Source organism: Dermacentor albipictus, unplaced genomic scaffold (assembly GCF_038994185.2).
Source record: "Dermacentor albipictus isolate Rhodes 1998 colony unplaced genomic scaffold, USDA_Dalb.pri_finalv2 scaffold_67, whole genome shotgun sequence".
Taxonomy (NCBI): Eukaryota; Metazoa; Arthropoda; class Arachnida; order Ixodida; family Ixodidae; genus Dermacentor; species Dermacentor albipictus.
The window spans coordinates 60,930-76,592 of record NW_027225621.1 but is presented as its reverse complement, the minus strand read 5'-3'; the positions used below and the strand labels follow the sequence as shown (position 1 = coordinate 76,592).

The 15,663-nt window shown below is 47.5% G+C and overlaps 1 protein-coding gene and 5 non-coding genes across 16 annotated transcripts in view; 1 reads left to right on the top strand and 5 right to left on the bottom strand.

Moving 5' to 3' along the window:
• Window positions 1-636: 636 nt before the first annotated feature.
• On the bottom strand, window positions 637-800 carry LOC139053081 (U1 spliceosomal RNA). The gene has a single exon (XR_011510210.1). It is a non-coding gene; the product is annotated as a U1 spliceosomal RNA (small nuclear RNA).
• Window positions 801-1,640: 840 nt separating this feature from the next.
• On the bottom strand, window positions 1,641-1,711 carry TRNAG-GCC (transfer RNA glycine (anticodon GCC)). The gene has a single exon. It is a non-coding gene; the product is annotated as a tRNA-Gly (tRNA).
• A 9,052-nt stretch (window positions 1,712-10,763) lies between these two features.
• Window positions 10,764-10,927, bottom strand: LOC139053079 (U1 spliceosomal RNA). The gene has a single exon (XR_011510209.1). It is a non-coding gene; the product is annotated as a U1 spliceosomal RNA (small nuclear RNA).
• An 829-nt stretch (window positions 10,928-11,756) lies between these two features.
• TRNAG-GCC (transfer RNA glycine (anticodon GCC)) lies at window positions 11,757-11,827 on the bottom strand. The gene has a single exon. It is a non-coding gene; the product is annotated as a tRNA-Gly (tRNA).
• An 871-nt stretch (window positions 11,828-12,698) lies between these two features.
• On the bottom strand, window positions 12,699-12,769 carry TRNAG-GCC (transfer RNA glycine (anticodon GCC)). The gene has a single exon. It is a non-coding gene; the product is annotated as a tRNA-Gly (tRNA).
• A 114-nt stretch (window positions 12,770-12,883) lies between these two features.
• Window positions 12,884-15,663, top strand: part of LOC139053074 (uncharacterized) — a 51,182-nt gene continuing 48,402 nt past the window's right edge. For 10 of the 11 annotated variants that reach the window (XR_011510199.1, XR_011510200.1, XR_011510203.1 and 7 more), the window contains exon 1: window positions 12,884-13,154. The gene's annotated coding sequence lies outside the window, so the exon portion shown is untranslated. The remainder of the gene's footprint in view (window positions 13,155-15,663) is intronic. The other variant, XR_011510201.1, reaches the window with a different exon arrangement.

Below are 15,663 nucleotides of genomic sequence, written 5' to 3'. Positions count from 1 at the left end.
GCAGGAAACAATAAACCGGTAGCAGATGGACAATTGCGCATCACTGCTGAATACAGATACATTTCATATTCCAAAAAGCGCGACTTATAGCCTAGAAGCGTTTCGAAAGGTTTCAATTTCATTACACTTACTGCATCTGTACTGTGTCTGTAACCTCCAGGCTTAACTTCCGATCTCTCTTCTTTATTAGCTTTTTCTTAACATAGGTTTGAGCTGCTATTGTAGGCCTTATTCATTTACAATAGATTTGGTTTTATGCCCGTTATAGTTGATACTGGTGCAGGCTAACTAACCCCCATATTTTATTTTATTTTAATCTGGGGGAAATAAGAAAGCACTTGCGGGCGGTACCAATACGCAGGCTCGTTCCCGCACGACCCCACTGCACTCAAGTTCATGTTACTTCCGTCGAAGCGACCCGCCAGGCCGATCGATATCCGCCACACAGGGGCATGATAAGCGCTTAAAGACAGTCTAAAAGCAGCCTGCCTACGCTACTTCGAAATGGTACGAAGTCAGTGGAAACCACACAACAGCATTGCACAACGCTGCCTGACGTCAGAGTCATGTTGGCAGAAACCCCGCCGAAGTGATACACCTCGAATTAACCAACTATTTTTGGAATTCGATATGGATAGGGGGATAGCGCGAACGCAGTCCCCCACTACCAAAAATTGCATGCCCCATCTGCCCCAGTTTGGGGTAGTGGCAGGTGTCAGCACGGGCGCAGTGCAATGCCCGCGCCTCTCCCTGGGGGCACCGCCTCGCTGATCACGGTTACCCCGGCACCAGGTAAGTATGCCGAGACAGCGTCGCCACATCGGTGCCCACCCCTGGCGATCCGGCATGCGGCGCCAGTGGAGAGTTGACGACGAATGAAGATTACTTTTGTCTCTGAACATAACTCAATGCGCTTTGGAAGGAATTGAAAGCATAAATGTACATTGCAGAAGCCAGTAAAGCTAAATTTGGCGTGACCTGCAGCTGTACTGAGAGAGACCGCAATTTTGAGTGATTATCATGCTGGTTTTGCGAACGCAGACAAGAAGTCGCGCCACCAGAGGCGCCACCGCTGCGGTCGTTCCCGAGGTGGCCTTTTCAAAACATCATTTAACTGTTCGTATCAGGCAGCCCAAGGACGTTTTTTAAGAACAGTGATCTAAGCAACCGGCGATGGAGACGACCGCTCACAATTCCTGCAAGTGACGACAGCCGAAACGTGTGCGTTAGGATACAACGATTCGTTTAACTGCTCGATTGTTGTGCGGTCAATTTCTTGAATGCATGCCCACTCGGCTTTGATGTATCCTGCGCATTTCGGCAACTGCAGGGGGACATCTGAAAAAGAAACTACATGAACATGTCTGTGCACAACACAAAATCCCCAGATGTCCGCGAGTAAGGTACGACACATTGCGAACGTATCGTCAGCATCGCTTCGTTTCCTGAAATCGTGACATCTTTGACAACGCGTTGGGGCTAGCTGCATGCAGCTTGAGTAACTGTAGCCTTGCAGACGCAAGATATTCTACAGAAGATGCAAAAATAGGAGTCGAATGATAATATTTAAAAAATCTGGTTGACGAAAGCTTCGCAATGAGAGGAAAAAACACTCACAAGAAATTTTTAGGGAAAAAAAATGCGTCGGCCGGGAATCGAACCCGGGCCACCCGCGTGGCAGGCGAGTATTCTGCCACTGAACCACCGACGCTTTTTTTTTCTTTATTGCCGACTTCGACGTTCTAAATCATGGTTTACAAAGGATAAAACGTGTGAGCCACACTTTGGTGAACATGGTACTAAAATCTTTTCAACATCGCTAATTCATCAAATACAGAGATCCATTGCGGTGGATCAGGCAGCGCTTTGAAACCATCTCTCACACACACGACACTCTCAATGAAATTTTCCCGAGTCGGTCGAACAACAATGTCTCCGTTTTGGAATTGCAGTCTAGTTTTCCACATTGCGTGGAGGCTCAGGACCATAATAAGGTCATACGGGACATCCTCGGTGTTATCAATCGGTAAGAAGCGTATTCCATATGGGTCTAAGGGTAAGTGTTTTTTCAATGTTCTCTGCAGAACATCCCAGTGAAAGATGGCGTCCCAGCAGTCTAGGAATGCATGTTCTATTGTTTCCGGTTTTTTGCATAATAAGCAGTCGGTGGTCCAGGGGATGAATATACCCTTTTCATGAAGCCAGGTCTTAACGGGAAGTGTGTTTGTGTGTAAGTTGAAGAAGAAAGTTTTAGCTGACGGCCGTATTGGCATTTTTTTCACTCTCTTTAGGACATCTTGCCCTGGGCCTCCACGGTGTGGAAGACGGTACAAAGGTGCAGGGAACATCGTGTCTACGAGATCTCTGTAACGATTAGATGGCTGCATAGTGTCCTAGATAACGTATGTGCCTACCGGATGACCGCAAAACGGCCGTTGTCTATAATGACGCTCACATGCCTCTACACTGAATGGCGGCACCACTCCGCCATCTGGCGTCGGTGGTTCAAAGAAAAATCTATACTGAACCACCGACGCCAGATGGCGGAGTGGTGCCGCCATTCAGTGTAGAGGCATGTGAGCGTCATTATAGACAACGGCCGTTTTGCGGTCATCCGGTAGGCACATACGTTATCTAGGACACTATGCAGCCATCTAATCGTTACTTCGGCATGGTGGCTGTCGCCTGAAAAGAGGCTAAGTACACTCGCCAGCTGCAGAAATGAATTTGCTGTTCGCCGTGGTGACCACTGCACGAACATGGGTGTTGAGCGGATTGTGCTAACCGTCTTTCAGTTTGCGAACTGCACTGAAGATCGAAGAAACATGTGAGCCACCAGCAGTACTTAATTAGACTGCAGAGCAGCTGAACAAATGAATGCACTTTACTTTACAAAGACACACAGTGGCACATTGCGTCTAGGTCCTTTGTCTGAACTTAATTGGCCCGGACGAAATTTTCGTTGTAAGTGCGAAGCTTTAATATTCTTTACGACTGACCCTCGGACTCCCTGAGAGGTGATTTAATGCGAACCACCCTACCGTCTGAGAAATTACTTCTCCAAGGTTTCTTTCTTCCCCTTCCCCTCTAATACACTGAATGACGATGACTGTAAGGAAGTAGCAGCGCCTTCATTCGGATGGCAATAAATAAAAAAAAAAACTCAGGCCATGCTTTCATGGCCTGATTCGAATGCAGGAAAATAACAAAGATGCGTCGGCCGGGAATCAAACCCGGGCCACCCGCGTGGCATGCGAGTATTCTACCACTGATCCACTGACGCTTTTTTTTATTACCGACATGGCAACATACAAAACAAGACGTTTTAGCAATACACAACAGTCACGACAAAATCTCTGCCATTGGTTGGCGGTCACAGGACTAAAAACGCTTGAAATTCGCTAGCTCAGTCATCACACTGAGCCATGTTGGTTTTTCTTTTTGCAAATTATACATTTCCTTAATATGACAAATGCTTTCAATGAAGTATTCTCTAACAGGCCGGGCGTTTATTTCGGCATGTCTCACGGCCATTCTAGTTTTTTTCCATAAGCTATGCAAGGACACTAGCATGAACATGTCATAGGGTACTTTGTCTTCATTTAGAGCAAGCAGGAAACGAATCCCATATGGTGTAATCGGCAAGTCGTTTTTTAGAGTTTTCTGCAAGATGTCCCAATGGAACACAGCATCCCAGCAGTCAAGAAAAATGTGTTCTACTGTTTCGGGTTTCCGGCATAGTAAGCAGTTGACGCTCCAAGGCACGGAAAGTCCTTTTTCATCTAGCAACGGTTTCACAGGTAAAGTATTGGTGTGGAGCTGGAAAAAGGACTTTACCGACGGGCGTACTGGCACTCGTTTTACTCTTTTTAGTACGTCCTTTTCAGGTCCAATGCAGAACATCGAGCGATACAATGGCACCGGTAACATTGTGTCTACCAGGTCCTTATATAAGCGCTTTCGTGCTACCCTACTTCAGTATTCCATGGAAAACCGAACCTTTAACAGCTGAAAAGCCCAGACTACCTCTTTTAAAAAACCACGCGTTCTGCCTTGACTGCACCGATGTGACGATACAATAAACTCAGGTATAGCTTCGCTCAGCCTTGTTTGAAACATCGTTAATAAAAATGGGTCATTTTGGTCCCGTAAGTAAACAAACCTCGACACAATCTGCCTAATGAACAAATGTGCTACACCTAATCCTCCATTTTTAACCGAACGAAAGAGATTAGTGCGACTGGTGCGGTCCCAACTTGAACCTCATACAAACACCGCGAGTACTCTGTGTAAACGTTGTATGTTAGTCCTTGACATGCACAACGCTTGGAGCACGTAAAAAATTTTGGCAACGGCAAACAGGTTGCACACTGTCGCACGAGCAAACATAGAGAAATTGCGGCCTCCCCACTTAAGTGTACATTCCCGAACCCTTTCAGTTTCGGCATTCCTGTAATCAACGGCGTCACGGTAATGCTCAAGCGGCACCCCCAGGTGCTTTGCCGGCGTGACTGTCCAGCGGATATTTGCAAACCTACTCGGATGGTCTTCCCAGTTGCCGATCCATACCCCCAGGGATTTATCAAAGTTGATAGCATTGCCTGTCATTCTGCAGTATGATAGAGCCTCTGCGACCGCGATTTCGATGCTTTCTTTATCCCGACAAAACAACGCGATGTCACCCGCTTATGCCAGCACTTTCACTTCCGCGGACTGCACTCTGAAACCCGATATTCTATTGTCATTCTTGATTTTCCTACAAAGCGGCTCTAGGTAAATTGCGAATAAAAGAGGCGACAAACCACACCCCTGGCGCACAGATGACCGGACGCTAAAGCTTTTGGTAACCTCCGTGTTTATAATGAGGCTGGCGGTACACTCATGATAGCACATCTTTACCCCATCTAAGATCAAATCCCCTACCCTTATGTGTTCTAGAATACTGAAAATAATTTTATGGGCCACACGGTCGAAAGCCTTTTGCATATCTAACTGTAACATGGCACAGTGTTCACCTAGGTCGTTACAGTATTCTAAAATGCTTCTGGCAATATGAATATTTGTGTAGATGGACCTTTCTTTAATGCCGCATGTTTGATGCGACCCTACTATTATAAGATATTTACAAGAGTGCTCGGAAAGCGATTACAGGGTGTGGTGACCAGCATAGTAGTCTACATTCATTATTGATATCGGCCGGTAACCGTCGACAGCTAACAATTTTTCTGGGTCCTCTGATTTAGGTATCAGAACTACGTGCGATGTCCGAAAAGATGGAGGAACCTGTTTTTGCACATATGCCTCCTTAAACAACCGTAACAGGATCTCGCTGACATCACTTTTGAAGGCTTTATAAAAAGGCCGCTCCGAGTCCATCAAGTCCCGGGGACTTGCCTACAACTAAATCATCTATCGCTCCTTCCACTTCGGTGATGGTCAGAGGCCACTCCAGATGCTTTTGAATGTCTTCCTCTAATTGCGGCATGTTTGACAATAAGTCCATCTTGAATTCTTCTGTGACGTCTTTAACAGTCCCAAATAATTTGCTATAGTAATCAAGAAACGCCTCTGCAATTTTTTGAAGTTGGCTCGTGACCTCGTTCTCGTATTGAATCATCCTGATTTCATTTCGCCTCGCGTATGCCTTTTCGTCAGATAAGGCTCGTTTAGTCGGTGTCTCACACAGCCAAACCCTTTCAGCTCTTGCCCTTATAACTGCTCCTTTGAACTTCTCTTCTTCGATAAGCTCGAGCTGGCTTTTCAGTTCTTTTATTTCTTTTGATCGGCTCCCAGGTCTCTCGCTTTCCACGGTGTACAAAAAATCAAGCTTACGTTGCATTTCAATTTCTTTTTTCCTTTCATTAAATTTCTCTTTAGTGGCTACTTCTATAGCACTGATCTTGACTCCTTGTTTAAAATTCTCCCATAATTCTAGCACGTTGCCATCTTCGGCCTCGATCAAATTATCTAACTTTTCTTTCACGCTTTCACAAAAGGAATCGTTCATTAACAGCCCATCGTTAAACTTGCACAACTTCCAGTTAAATTTCGATTTTCTTTCATTGGTACCTACACTAAAGGTTACAAGGCTGTGATCGCTGAACGAGACGTGTTGCACACTATAGCTGCCGCACATCGGAACAAGCTCCAGTGCGACATACCCTCTATCAAGCCTTGCGTGACTTTGCCCTTGAAAATGGGTGAATGCAGGCGTGCCGGTATACAGGAAATGACCGACGTCGTCCAGATTAGATTCTTGCACTAGTGTGTTTAAAAGTAACGCACTTTTGTCACGCACTGGAAGGTTTTTCACTCGATCGGCCGCGAAACATACACAATTAAAATCTCCTAGCAATACGACTTTCCTGTCACTCTATAAATGCTGATTTACTCTCTCAAAGAAAGGCACACGCTCATTTTCAATGTTGGGGGCGTAGACACATATCACGCGCGAACCTGCCCCCCCCCCCCAAAAAAAAAAGATCCACAAAAACCAGTCTTCCACTTTTACAAGACCCCTTATCTGATTCCCAGGTTGTTTCTAACGAAGATAGCGCACCCCGCGGAACTCCCGACAGCATGTGATACACAAACATTGTATCTATTCCGAAACTGCAGCACCATGCGATCCGTCTGTTCCTCACTTTCTATCTTTGTCTCCTGCACCGCTGCTATATCAACATCTGTTTCTAAGAAAAGCCTGCTGAGCTGGTATTGCCGTTTTCTGGCACAAAGACCGCGGACATTTATAGTAGCAAAACGAAGTGCAGTGTTTTGAGCCATTCTTATGTTTTACGAAGAACAAACGAACCGCATGGTACCCACCTCATGCGTCTGGGGCCAAAGCTGCCTTCGATGTTTGCTCAAACCTTCCGCAGCTGCCATGGCAGCCTTAGGAAGGCACAGTTGATGTCCCTGTCATGGCGTTCCATCGTCCCTTGAGTTTGGCTTGATCACTAGGTGGACTAGAAGAGACGCCGCGAAGCACACGCTCTCGCGGCTACGTCGGCGGCGTCTCCGCCGCCCTCCGGTCCGGTGGTAAGTTCGGACGCGGTCTCAGCGTTGACCGCCGAATGATCGCCGCCTTTGGCGGTGGCCCCTCCGAGATCCTTGCAGCCAGGGCATCACGCTCGTCCAGCGTAGCGTCGTGGCCGCGCTTGGAGACTGAGGCTCCACTTGTTCCTTCGCTTACTTCCATGAAGGCTGGCTCCTCAGGTGACTTCGACGGCGTTGAGACCTCCTGCACTTTCACAACGGCGGTGGCGTCGCCAGCTGCGTCGGTCAGCTTTCGGCTTTCCTTGTTAGCACTTGCGTCTTGGGGCATGTCGGGCGAGGTTAACGTTGCCGCATCAAGTACCTCGAGCTTCGGCGTTGCTTCGCTTGCGGCTTTTTCAGCGTCAGCCTCGTCCATGACGAGTTCCGCGCAGTGTCTTCTCCTCCAACCGGCCCCGCAACACTTGCGTACGTCTTCACGCACTGAGATTCTTCGTGTCCAATACGACGGCAGTGCGTGCAGCGAGGAACCCGGCATTCTCGTCTGATATGGCCCTTACTGTGACACCGCAGGCACAGTGGCGCTCCTCCAGGCGCGACTAGAAGGGCCATGTCACCGGCTACGCGAAGCTGGTGTGGAAGGTCATCGACCTTAATGCCGTAATGGAGCTTGAGGCGCACCAGGCGTGTCGTCGACCCCTTGTCTTGGATCCCTTGAACTCTCCACTTTTCCTTCGAGACCTCGGTCACCTTTCCGAACGGAGCAAGCGCTACACGCACATCATCGTCAGCCACATTGAAAAGAAGCCAGTGAAGCTTCAAACGCACGTCCTGGTTTGCCGGATCAATAACCAAACAACGTTGGCCCTTCACCTTCATTTCGCCGCATTCCAAAGCTTTCTTCATCCCTTCCATGCTCTTGAAAGTCACAGCTTATACGTGGCTCATCTGGTATGCCCCCAACGCTACCACTTCAGGGAGAAAACTAAGACGCGCCAACGTGTCCCGGACATGTTCGACTCGGTAAGGCCTCGACCGGACATCCGCGTGCAAAAATAAAGTATTCAAAACACTACGACCTGATGGCAGAGTAGGCAAAACCACTTCGTATCCCTCGGTATCCATTCCGTCGATCCTTTCACCGCGGCCGCTGTTAGCCGCAACAATAAAATACTCGCGTACACGCAGAATAGTCTCATCTGTATGCCTAAAGGCCATTCGATTTTTTTTATAGACTGTGTAAGCTGATAAGCATAAACACATCCCACGGCACTTCGTCTCCGGTATCTGCCGAAAGAAATCGTATGCTGTAAGGCGATGAGAAGTTGCTTTTTTAAGGTTCGTTGCAAGACGTCCCAGTGAAATACAGCGTCTGTGCAGTGAAGGAAAATGTGGTCTATAGTTTCCGATTTTCTGCAGATTAGACAGTTTAGGGACCACGGGACAAATATTCCTTTTTCTTGAAGCCATGACTTTAAGGGCAGTGTGCCAGTGTGCAGCTGAATGCTTTCATTGAAGGCCGCGCCGACATCTTTTTAACACTCTTCAGGACATTCCCCGCCGACACATTGTATGGAACGGTACACCGGTATAGGCAACTAATTGTCCATGAGGTCTTTATAAAGTGGTTTCCTCCTAAATTCAGCAAGATACTGCGCAGAAAAACGAACTTTCATCCATTGAAAAGCGCGCACAACCTCCCAATGAAAGCCGCGCACCCACACGTTTGACAGGGCTGGATGATACAACGTATTCGGGTACTGCTTCTTTCGGCCGAATTCGCATTACCGTATGCAGGAACGCGTCTTTTTGGTCACGGAGCAACATGAATCTTGCACAAGTTGCCCGAGAAACAAATGAGCCGAACCTAGCCCCCCCCCCCTCCCCTTTTCTACGGTCAGAAAGAGATTTGTGCGACTTGTCCTCTCCCAGCTCGACCCCCAAATGAACACTTCGAAAACTCGGTGCATTCTCTGGACTTCGTGCATACGTGGCACAACCATGGGTTCCTTTCTGAGCAACCACTCAGTGCTGCTGCCCCGTTTTTGTTTTCTCTTATTTTCTTAAGAAGGTTCTCGGGCACTACTGTGATGAGCTCACAGTAGAAGCCCGCTGAAAGCAGCCTGTTAATTTGATTCTAAAAACTGTCTTGCATTACATGCAGGCATGATTTTGTAAGAGCAGGTTCCAGGCAGGAACTTGCAATCTCTTAACTATCTTCGAATGCGCAGAATCATAAGGTAAAAGCTCTTTCTGTGCTCGTGGTGCATAGGGCCAGCAAATATGATGCAGGCCGAACTGCAGTTCAAGACCTAAGAAGTGCAATGAACCGTTAGTAGGAAGTTCGCGCGTGAAAGCCAAACCCTTTCCATATTGTCTAGGAAGGGCTAAAATACTGCTCACTGAATCAGTGCAGGTCCAGGCACTTTATTTGGATACAATTAAAAAAGTAAACATATCTAAGTACCCTTCTTCCTGTGTTCATTCTCCATAAGGCGCAACTCTTCCTAAAACGCAGCCACGCATCAACTCGCCCAGCAAGAAGTTCCTCTAAACGTTGTTACGGAAGTTGCTATTTACATTTCGTAGCTTCGCTCTCCATCACACCAGCTCATGTATGATTGTGTACACAAACATACTGCATGCTTTCTTTCACCATATTTAAAAAATTTTGTTTGGCCTTCTTCTGTTAAAAGTATTTGAACTGCTTTCTTATTTTTTTAGCGTGGTCGTGGCTGCAGTGCTGCTGTCACCCTGCGGGGAGTCGGAACCGCTTGTCAAGCTAATTCCTGAGCTTTCAGGTTCTACTCCTTTCAGTAAAAGGAAATCAAACTGAATTGAACTTCCACCGGTGACAAGCAGAAGAGTGTATTCCCCAACGCAAAGGTTCCGCCAAGCTACTCAAGCGGAAGGGAGTAAGTCCTGAAGTGGTACACCGCTTTTTTTTTTTATTATTATGAGGGAAACAATCATGAGCAATTCCACTCTGTGAAGGTAGATGACCAGCGAAGCTGTTTGACACAGGACGCAGAATGTTGAACAAACGTACTAACACATCTATCGTCCTGATGGGCGGTCATCGTCACTAAAGTACGCACACACATCCTCGCCTCACCACTGTTTTATTTAATGAGTAAGCATTTGTATGCCTACCCAACGAAAAATCTGTCCGTCCCATAAGACAATGAATGGCTCATAGCCCCGTAGGCAAACAAAAAAATCTACCCGAGTATACTGATCCTGAAAATGGTGCCTTTTAATAATTAATTTACTGAAAATGCGTATACCAGTGATGAAACGTATCATCATCATAAAAACTTCATTGTAAGAGTGAGGAGTTTGGGGCACGCAGACTCCCGGGCCCCCGCACGACCCCACTGCACTCAAGCGTTTATGTTGCTTCGGTCCATAACGCTGGCAGCCCGATCAGTAGCCATGGGTTATCTTTTGCACAGAATGCAGCGATTCTGCATCAAAATTCGGGAGCTGAGCTTTTTTTCGCTGGCACAGAAACTTTGACGGGCACGAAAAAGCCACGAAACCCTAGCCTTAACTAGCTCTGCTGCGCTATTTAGCACTTGAATGTACGCCTAATCCGCGAAGCGCCCCGCTAGTGTGCCACAGAGGGGAGGGGGAGGCACTAGCGTGGCGAGTTCGTGCTACTACGAAGAGCATTGTACAATGCTGCCTGACGTCAGTCATGTTTGCACCAAACCCGTCGATGTGATACACGTCGCAATGCAAAACCATTTTTGGAATTTGATATGGATAGGGAGATAGCGCGAACGCAGTCCCCCACTACCAAAAATTGCATGCCCCATCTGCCCCAGTTTGGGGTAGTGGCAGGGGTCAGCACGGGCGCAGTGCAATGCCCGCGCCTCTCCCTGGGGGCACCGCCTCGCTGATCACGGTTACCCCGACACCAGGTAAGTATGCCGAGACAGCGTCGCGACATCGGTGCCCACCCCTGGCGATCCGGCATGCGGCGCCAGTGCGGAGTTGACGACGACTGAAGATTACTTTTGTCTCTGAACATAATTCGATGCGCTTTGGAAGGAATTGAAAGCAGCAATGTACATTACAACCGTCTGTAAAACTAAATTTGACGTCACCTGCAGCTGTACTGGGAGAGGCCGCAATTTCGAGTGATTATCATGCTGGTTTCTGCGAACGTCGCGCCGCCAGAGGCGCCACCGCTGCTGTCGTTCCCGAGGTGGCCTTTTCAAAACATCATTTAACTGTTCGTATCAGGCAGCCCAAGGACGTTTTTTAAGAACAGTGATCCAAGCAACCGGCGATGGAGACGACCGCTCACAATTCCTGCAAGTGACGACAGCCGAAACGTGTGCGTTAGGATACAACGATTCGTTTAACTGCTCGATTGTTGTGCGGTCAATTTCTTGAATGCATGCCCACTCGGCTTTGATGTATCCTGCGCATTTCGGCAACTGCAGGGGGACATCTGAAAAAGAAACTACATGAACATGTCTGTGCACAACACAAAATCCCCAGATGTCCGCGAGTAAGGTACGACACAGTGCGAACGTATCGTCAGCATCGCTTCGTTTCCTGAAATCGTGACATCTTTGACAACGCGTTGGGGCTAGCTGCATGCAGTTTGAGTAACCGCAGCATCACAGATGCAAAATATTCTACAGAAGATGTAAAAATAGGAGTCTAATGATAATAAAAAAAATCTGGGTGATGAAAGCCTCGACATGACAGGAAAAACACTCACGTTCCATAGAACGTAGGGGAAAAAATGCGTCGGCCGGGAATCGAACCCGGGCCACCCGCGTGGCAGGCGAGTATTCTACCACTGAACCACCGACGCCAGATGGCGAAGTGGCGCCGCCATTCAGTGTAGAGGCATGTGAGCGTCATCATAGACAACGGCCGTTTTGCGGTCGTTCGGCAGGCACATAAGTTATCTGGTACACTATGGGGCCATCTAATCGTTACTTCGGCAGGGTGGCTGTCGCCTGGGGGCTAAGTACACTCGCCAGCTGAAGAAATGAATTTGCTGTTCGCCGTGGTGACCACTACAAGAATAGGGGTGTTGAGTAGACCGTGCAAACTACCTTTCAGTTCGAAGATCGAAGAAACATGTGAGCCACCAGCAGTAATAATTAGATTGAAGAGCAGCTGAACAAATGAATACACTTACTGAGAAAAGTGTGGCCCTGTGCATAATGATACACATTGGCACATTGCGTCTGGGTCTTTTGTCTGAACTTCCAATAGCATGATTTGCCGCAAACTTAATTGGCCCGGACGAATTTTTCGTTGTAAGTGCGAAGCTTTATTATTCTTTACGACTGACCCTCGGACTCCCTGAGAGGTGATGATTTAATGCGAACCACCCTACATTGTCTCAGAATAGCTCTGTAGAGAGAAATTACTTCTCCAAGGTTTCTTTCTTCCCCCTCCCCCTCTTATACACTGAATGACGATGATTGTAAGGAAGTAGCAGCGACGAAGGCGATGTAGCCGTCTTCATTCGTATGGAAAAAAAAAAGAAATCAGGCCATGAAAGCGTCAACATGACAAGGGAAATAAGGTAGACACTAGAAAAAAAAAAAAAGAGAAGCTAGTTTGAGGAACTGCAGCCTGGTAAACGCAAAATATTCCACAGAATATGTAAGAATAGGAGTGGAATGCTAATATCAAATGAAAAGACACTGACTCAATGTAGGAAAAAAAAGTGCGTCGGCCGGGAATCGAACCCGGGCCACCCGCGTGGCAGGCGAGTATTCTACCACTGAACCACCGACGCGATTGCAAGGCCATATTGTGGGCATGTCTTTTAGCCCTTAGAATGGCAGGAAATCGCCAAACAAGCACACGTGCTCTGCCAACAATATTTATTGCCCCGCGTGCCCAAATAGAACGTTTCTTTTCTGAGCGGCAACGTTCGACCCATTCAGCTCGTTCCGCTTTGTGAACCTGCACGCAGCACACGCAATGCATGTGTGACGTGCTTTCCTCCTTGCGTACGGTTTGCTAGTTTAAAGGTGCGTACGTACTTGGACAGAAGCAGTAAGCACTACTCGTACGAAGAACCTTGTTACATACTATATTGGCGCGTTCGCCGCGCACGATAGAGACATCCAGCGCAACGACGACCTGCAAATCTACTCACACGGAACAGAACCCCGCGGGTAAGTTACAAATATTCTCTGGCGAGTGAATTGTGCACAGACGGAGACTGTAGCACTGGGACGGGACCCAGAGCCAGCCCCCAATCCTTCGCCGTGCGGCAATGACTGAGCGAGCCAGAGCGCCGGTTCCGCTTTATGTGCACATACTCCCCCGCGGCCGGCATGTGTTCCGGCCACTGCTTCAACGTAGCAAAGACGGTAGACCTTCTGGACGAGCCACACTTTATCAGGGAGCGAGCCAGCATCAGCATGCTCGCAAAACGTTGTCGCGACCAGGAAAAAAATAATAAATAAATAAACGTAATTCGGCCTATTTTCCACAGGAGAACTAGGCTCCTGTAACGTATGTTTAACGTAATTATTACACAGAAAACAAACAAACAAAGCAATGCAGGTGCTTTTGGTCGCATTATGACGAGGGCGCGGACTGCACGTACTGCGCTGGAGATGCAAATTTTGCGTGCGCATCAGCCATCTGCCTCCGCGCTCTCAAATCACCGATTTGTTCCGAAGCTCTTCACTTTTTACGGCATCGTTGAACTGGGAATGCACTTGGTTCCAGTTCAACTGGTTTATGGAACAATTCCCAGTTGGTCCCCATTGTAACTGGTCCCAGTTGGTTCCCATTGTAACTGGTTCCAGTTCATCCCCTTTGCCACTAGTCCCCAGCTGAACAGTTCCAGTTCCTATTGCAGCTGCTATCGATTGTGCAATAGGGATAGTGAGCCATGGCCAGCAGGAACAACAGGTACACACTTACAGATGGCATTCAAGCTGGCCATACCTTATATACATCTTTTTGATTGCTATCACATGTCGCTAAGAACCAGCCGTTTCAGTGAACCTTAAGCAGCCGAAGCAGCTTGGTGTTGAAGCTTGAGATTTACTGGAACACTTGCAGCTTGTGTTTAGTGATGAAACATCTTGAGTGCTTCCTTGAAAACATGGCACACGTTGACACATTTCGTAGCTCTGGCACATCACCATCTCAAAGAAATATTTATATGCGTTCAGTAAAAAAAGCAATCACTACTTCATGCAAGTAATTCTACCAAAAATTTTACTTTTGCATCATATCCATACTGGTGTATCAGTAGCTCTGATAGACATAATACAGTGTGACCTGATGCAAAGCCGAAACTGCCCTTGAACAGAAGCTATTGGCCAAAGAAAGAGTATGCGATGACAAATAACTCTTGTTTAGCAGTAACTAGAGCTTTTAGTATGAGTACATCATGACACAATTCCCCACTGAGATAGCACTGTTATACCGGGGCAAGGACTTACGGAGTCGCCATCTGTCGGAAGCGCCTCCCTTGCGTAGTACGAGGGATCATGCGGCATGCTCCTCACAGGTTTCGCTTACGGCACTCAATGATAACACCACGTGGCAGCCCTCCAGGACATTTCTGTAAGTACTCTCAAAACGAGGCAAGTTTTTTACTGTCGAAATAATAATCTTGGGCAAACTGAAAGAGAATGGTTTACACACGCTATCTCTTTACCGAATTCGTACACTGAATGTCACTGAGCATGGTCGCCATGATGAAGCCTCCCAAACAGGCTTCTTGCGTGAAAGGTAGGCAAGCGTTGTGAGCAAAGCATGCGAAATATGCTCTTATAGTGGGCTGTCTGTATAACTAAATGGAGTATAACAGAATGAGGCCTCAATGCAGCGATTGCACGGGTTCGCGGTGACCGACTGCATGCCTGCATCTATGTACGCGCACAATGTTTCCCTTTCACTGCGAGCGTGTTTTTGCATAGTGCCATGAGCTTCAGGCAGCAGCATATGAGCATTTGACAGCACACAAGCAACCACTGTTGCGTGGAAACTATAAGAGCTGTTCAAAAATAATTTCGTTATAACAACGGACTTCGACACCTACCAGGCCGGCTTGGATGTCCCGTCACGATGACTGAATCTTTTTTTTTCTTAAGTCTTGGATGTTTAAATACCATTATTTATCTAGTTGTGTCGCACTGCATGTTTATCGGTCTTCTCAGCGTGCGATTTCCTGCTGCTTCTTTTTCGTAATCCAGTGCATCAATTCATAACACAAACATGACCATATGCCATGCCTTTATTTATAAGCTTCTTGCCGCTCTCTTTTCATTCCAGTGAACTTGCCAGTATCTAGCATCAACAAGTTCATAGACCAAAACTTCATGACGTTAGCGGGGCAGCACGCGGGCGAGCGTCTCAGTGTGCACTTTCTGCTACTCACCTAACATCGCAGCCCCGATGCTGTATTAGAAATCTTCCTCGCATCTGTGCTTGCTGTACACTCGAGTTGAAGCCGATGACTATCTGCCGGTTTTAAGTTTCGTGAGCCAAGCTTCCCACAGCTTCTTGTCTTGCGGCTACGTGTGAATAAGGCTGATACCGGGCTCCGTTGCGAACGTGCGGCACTAACAGTAGCCTACCATGCTGCACGCCTTCAATGGCAGCCACTACCTATTATACTGCTTTCAAGTGTTGTCATGCAGGCACCCAAGGCAGGAAAGT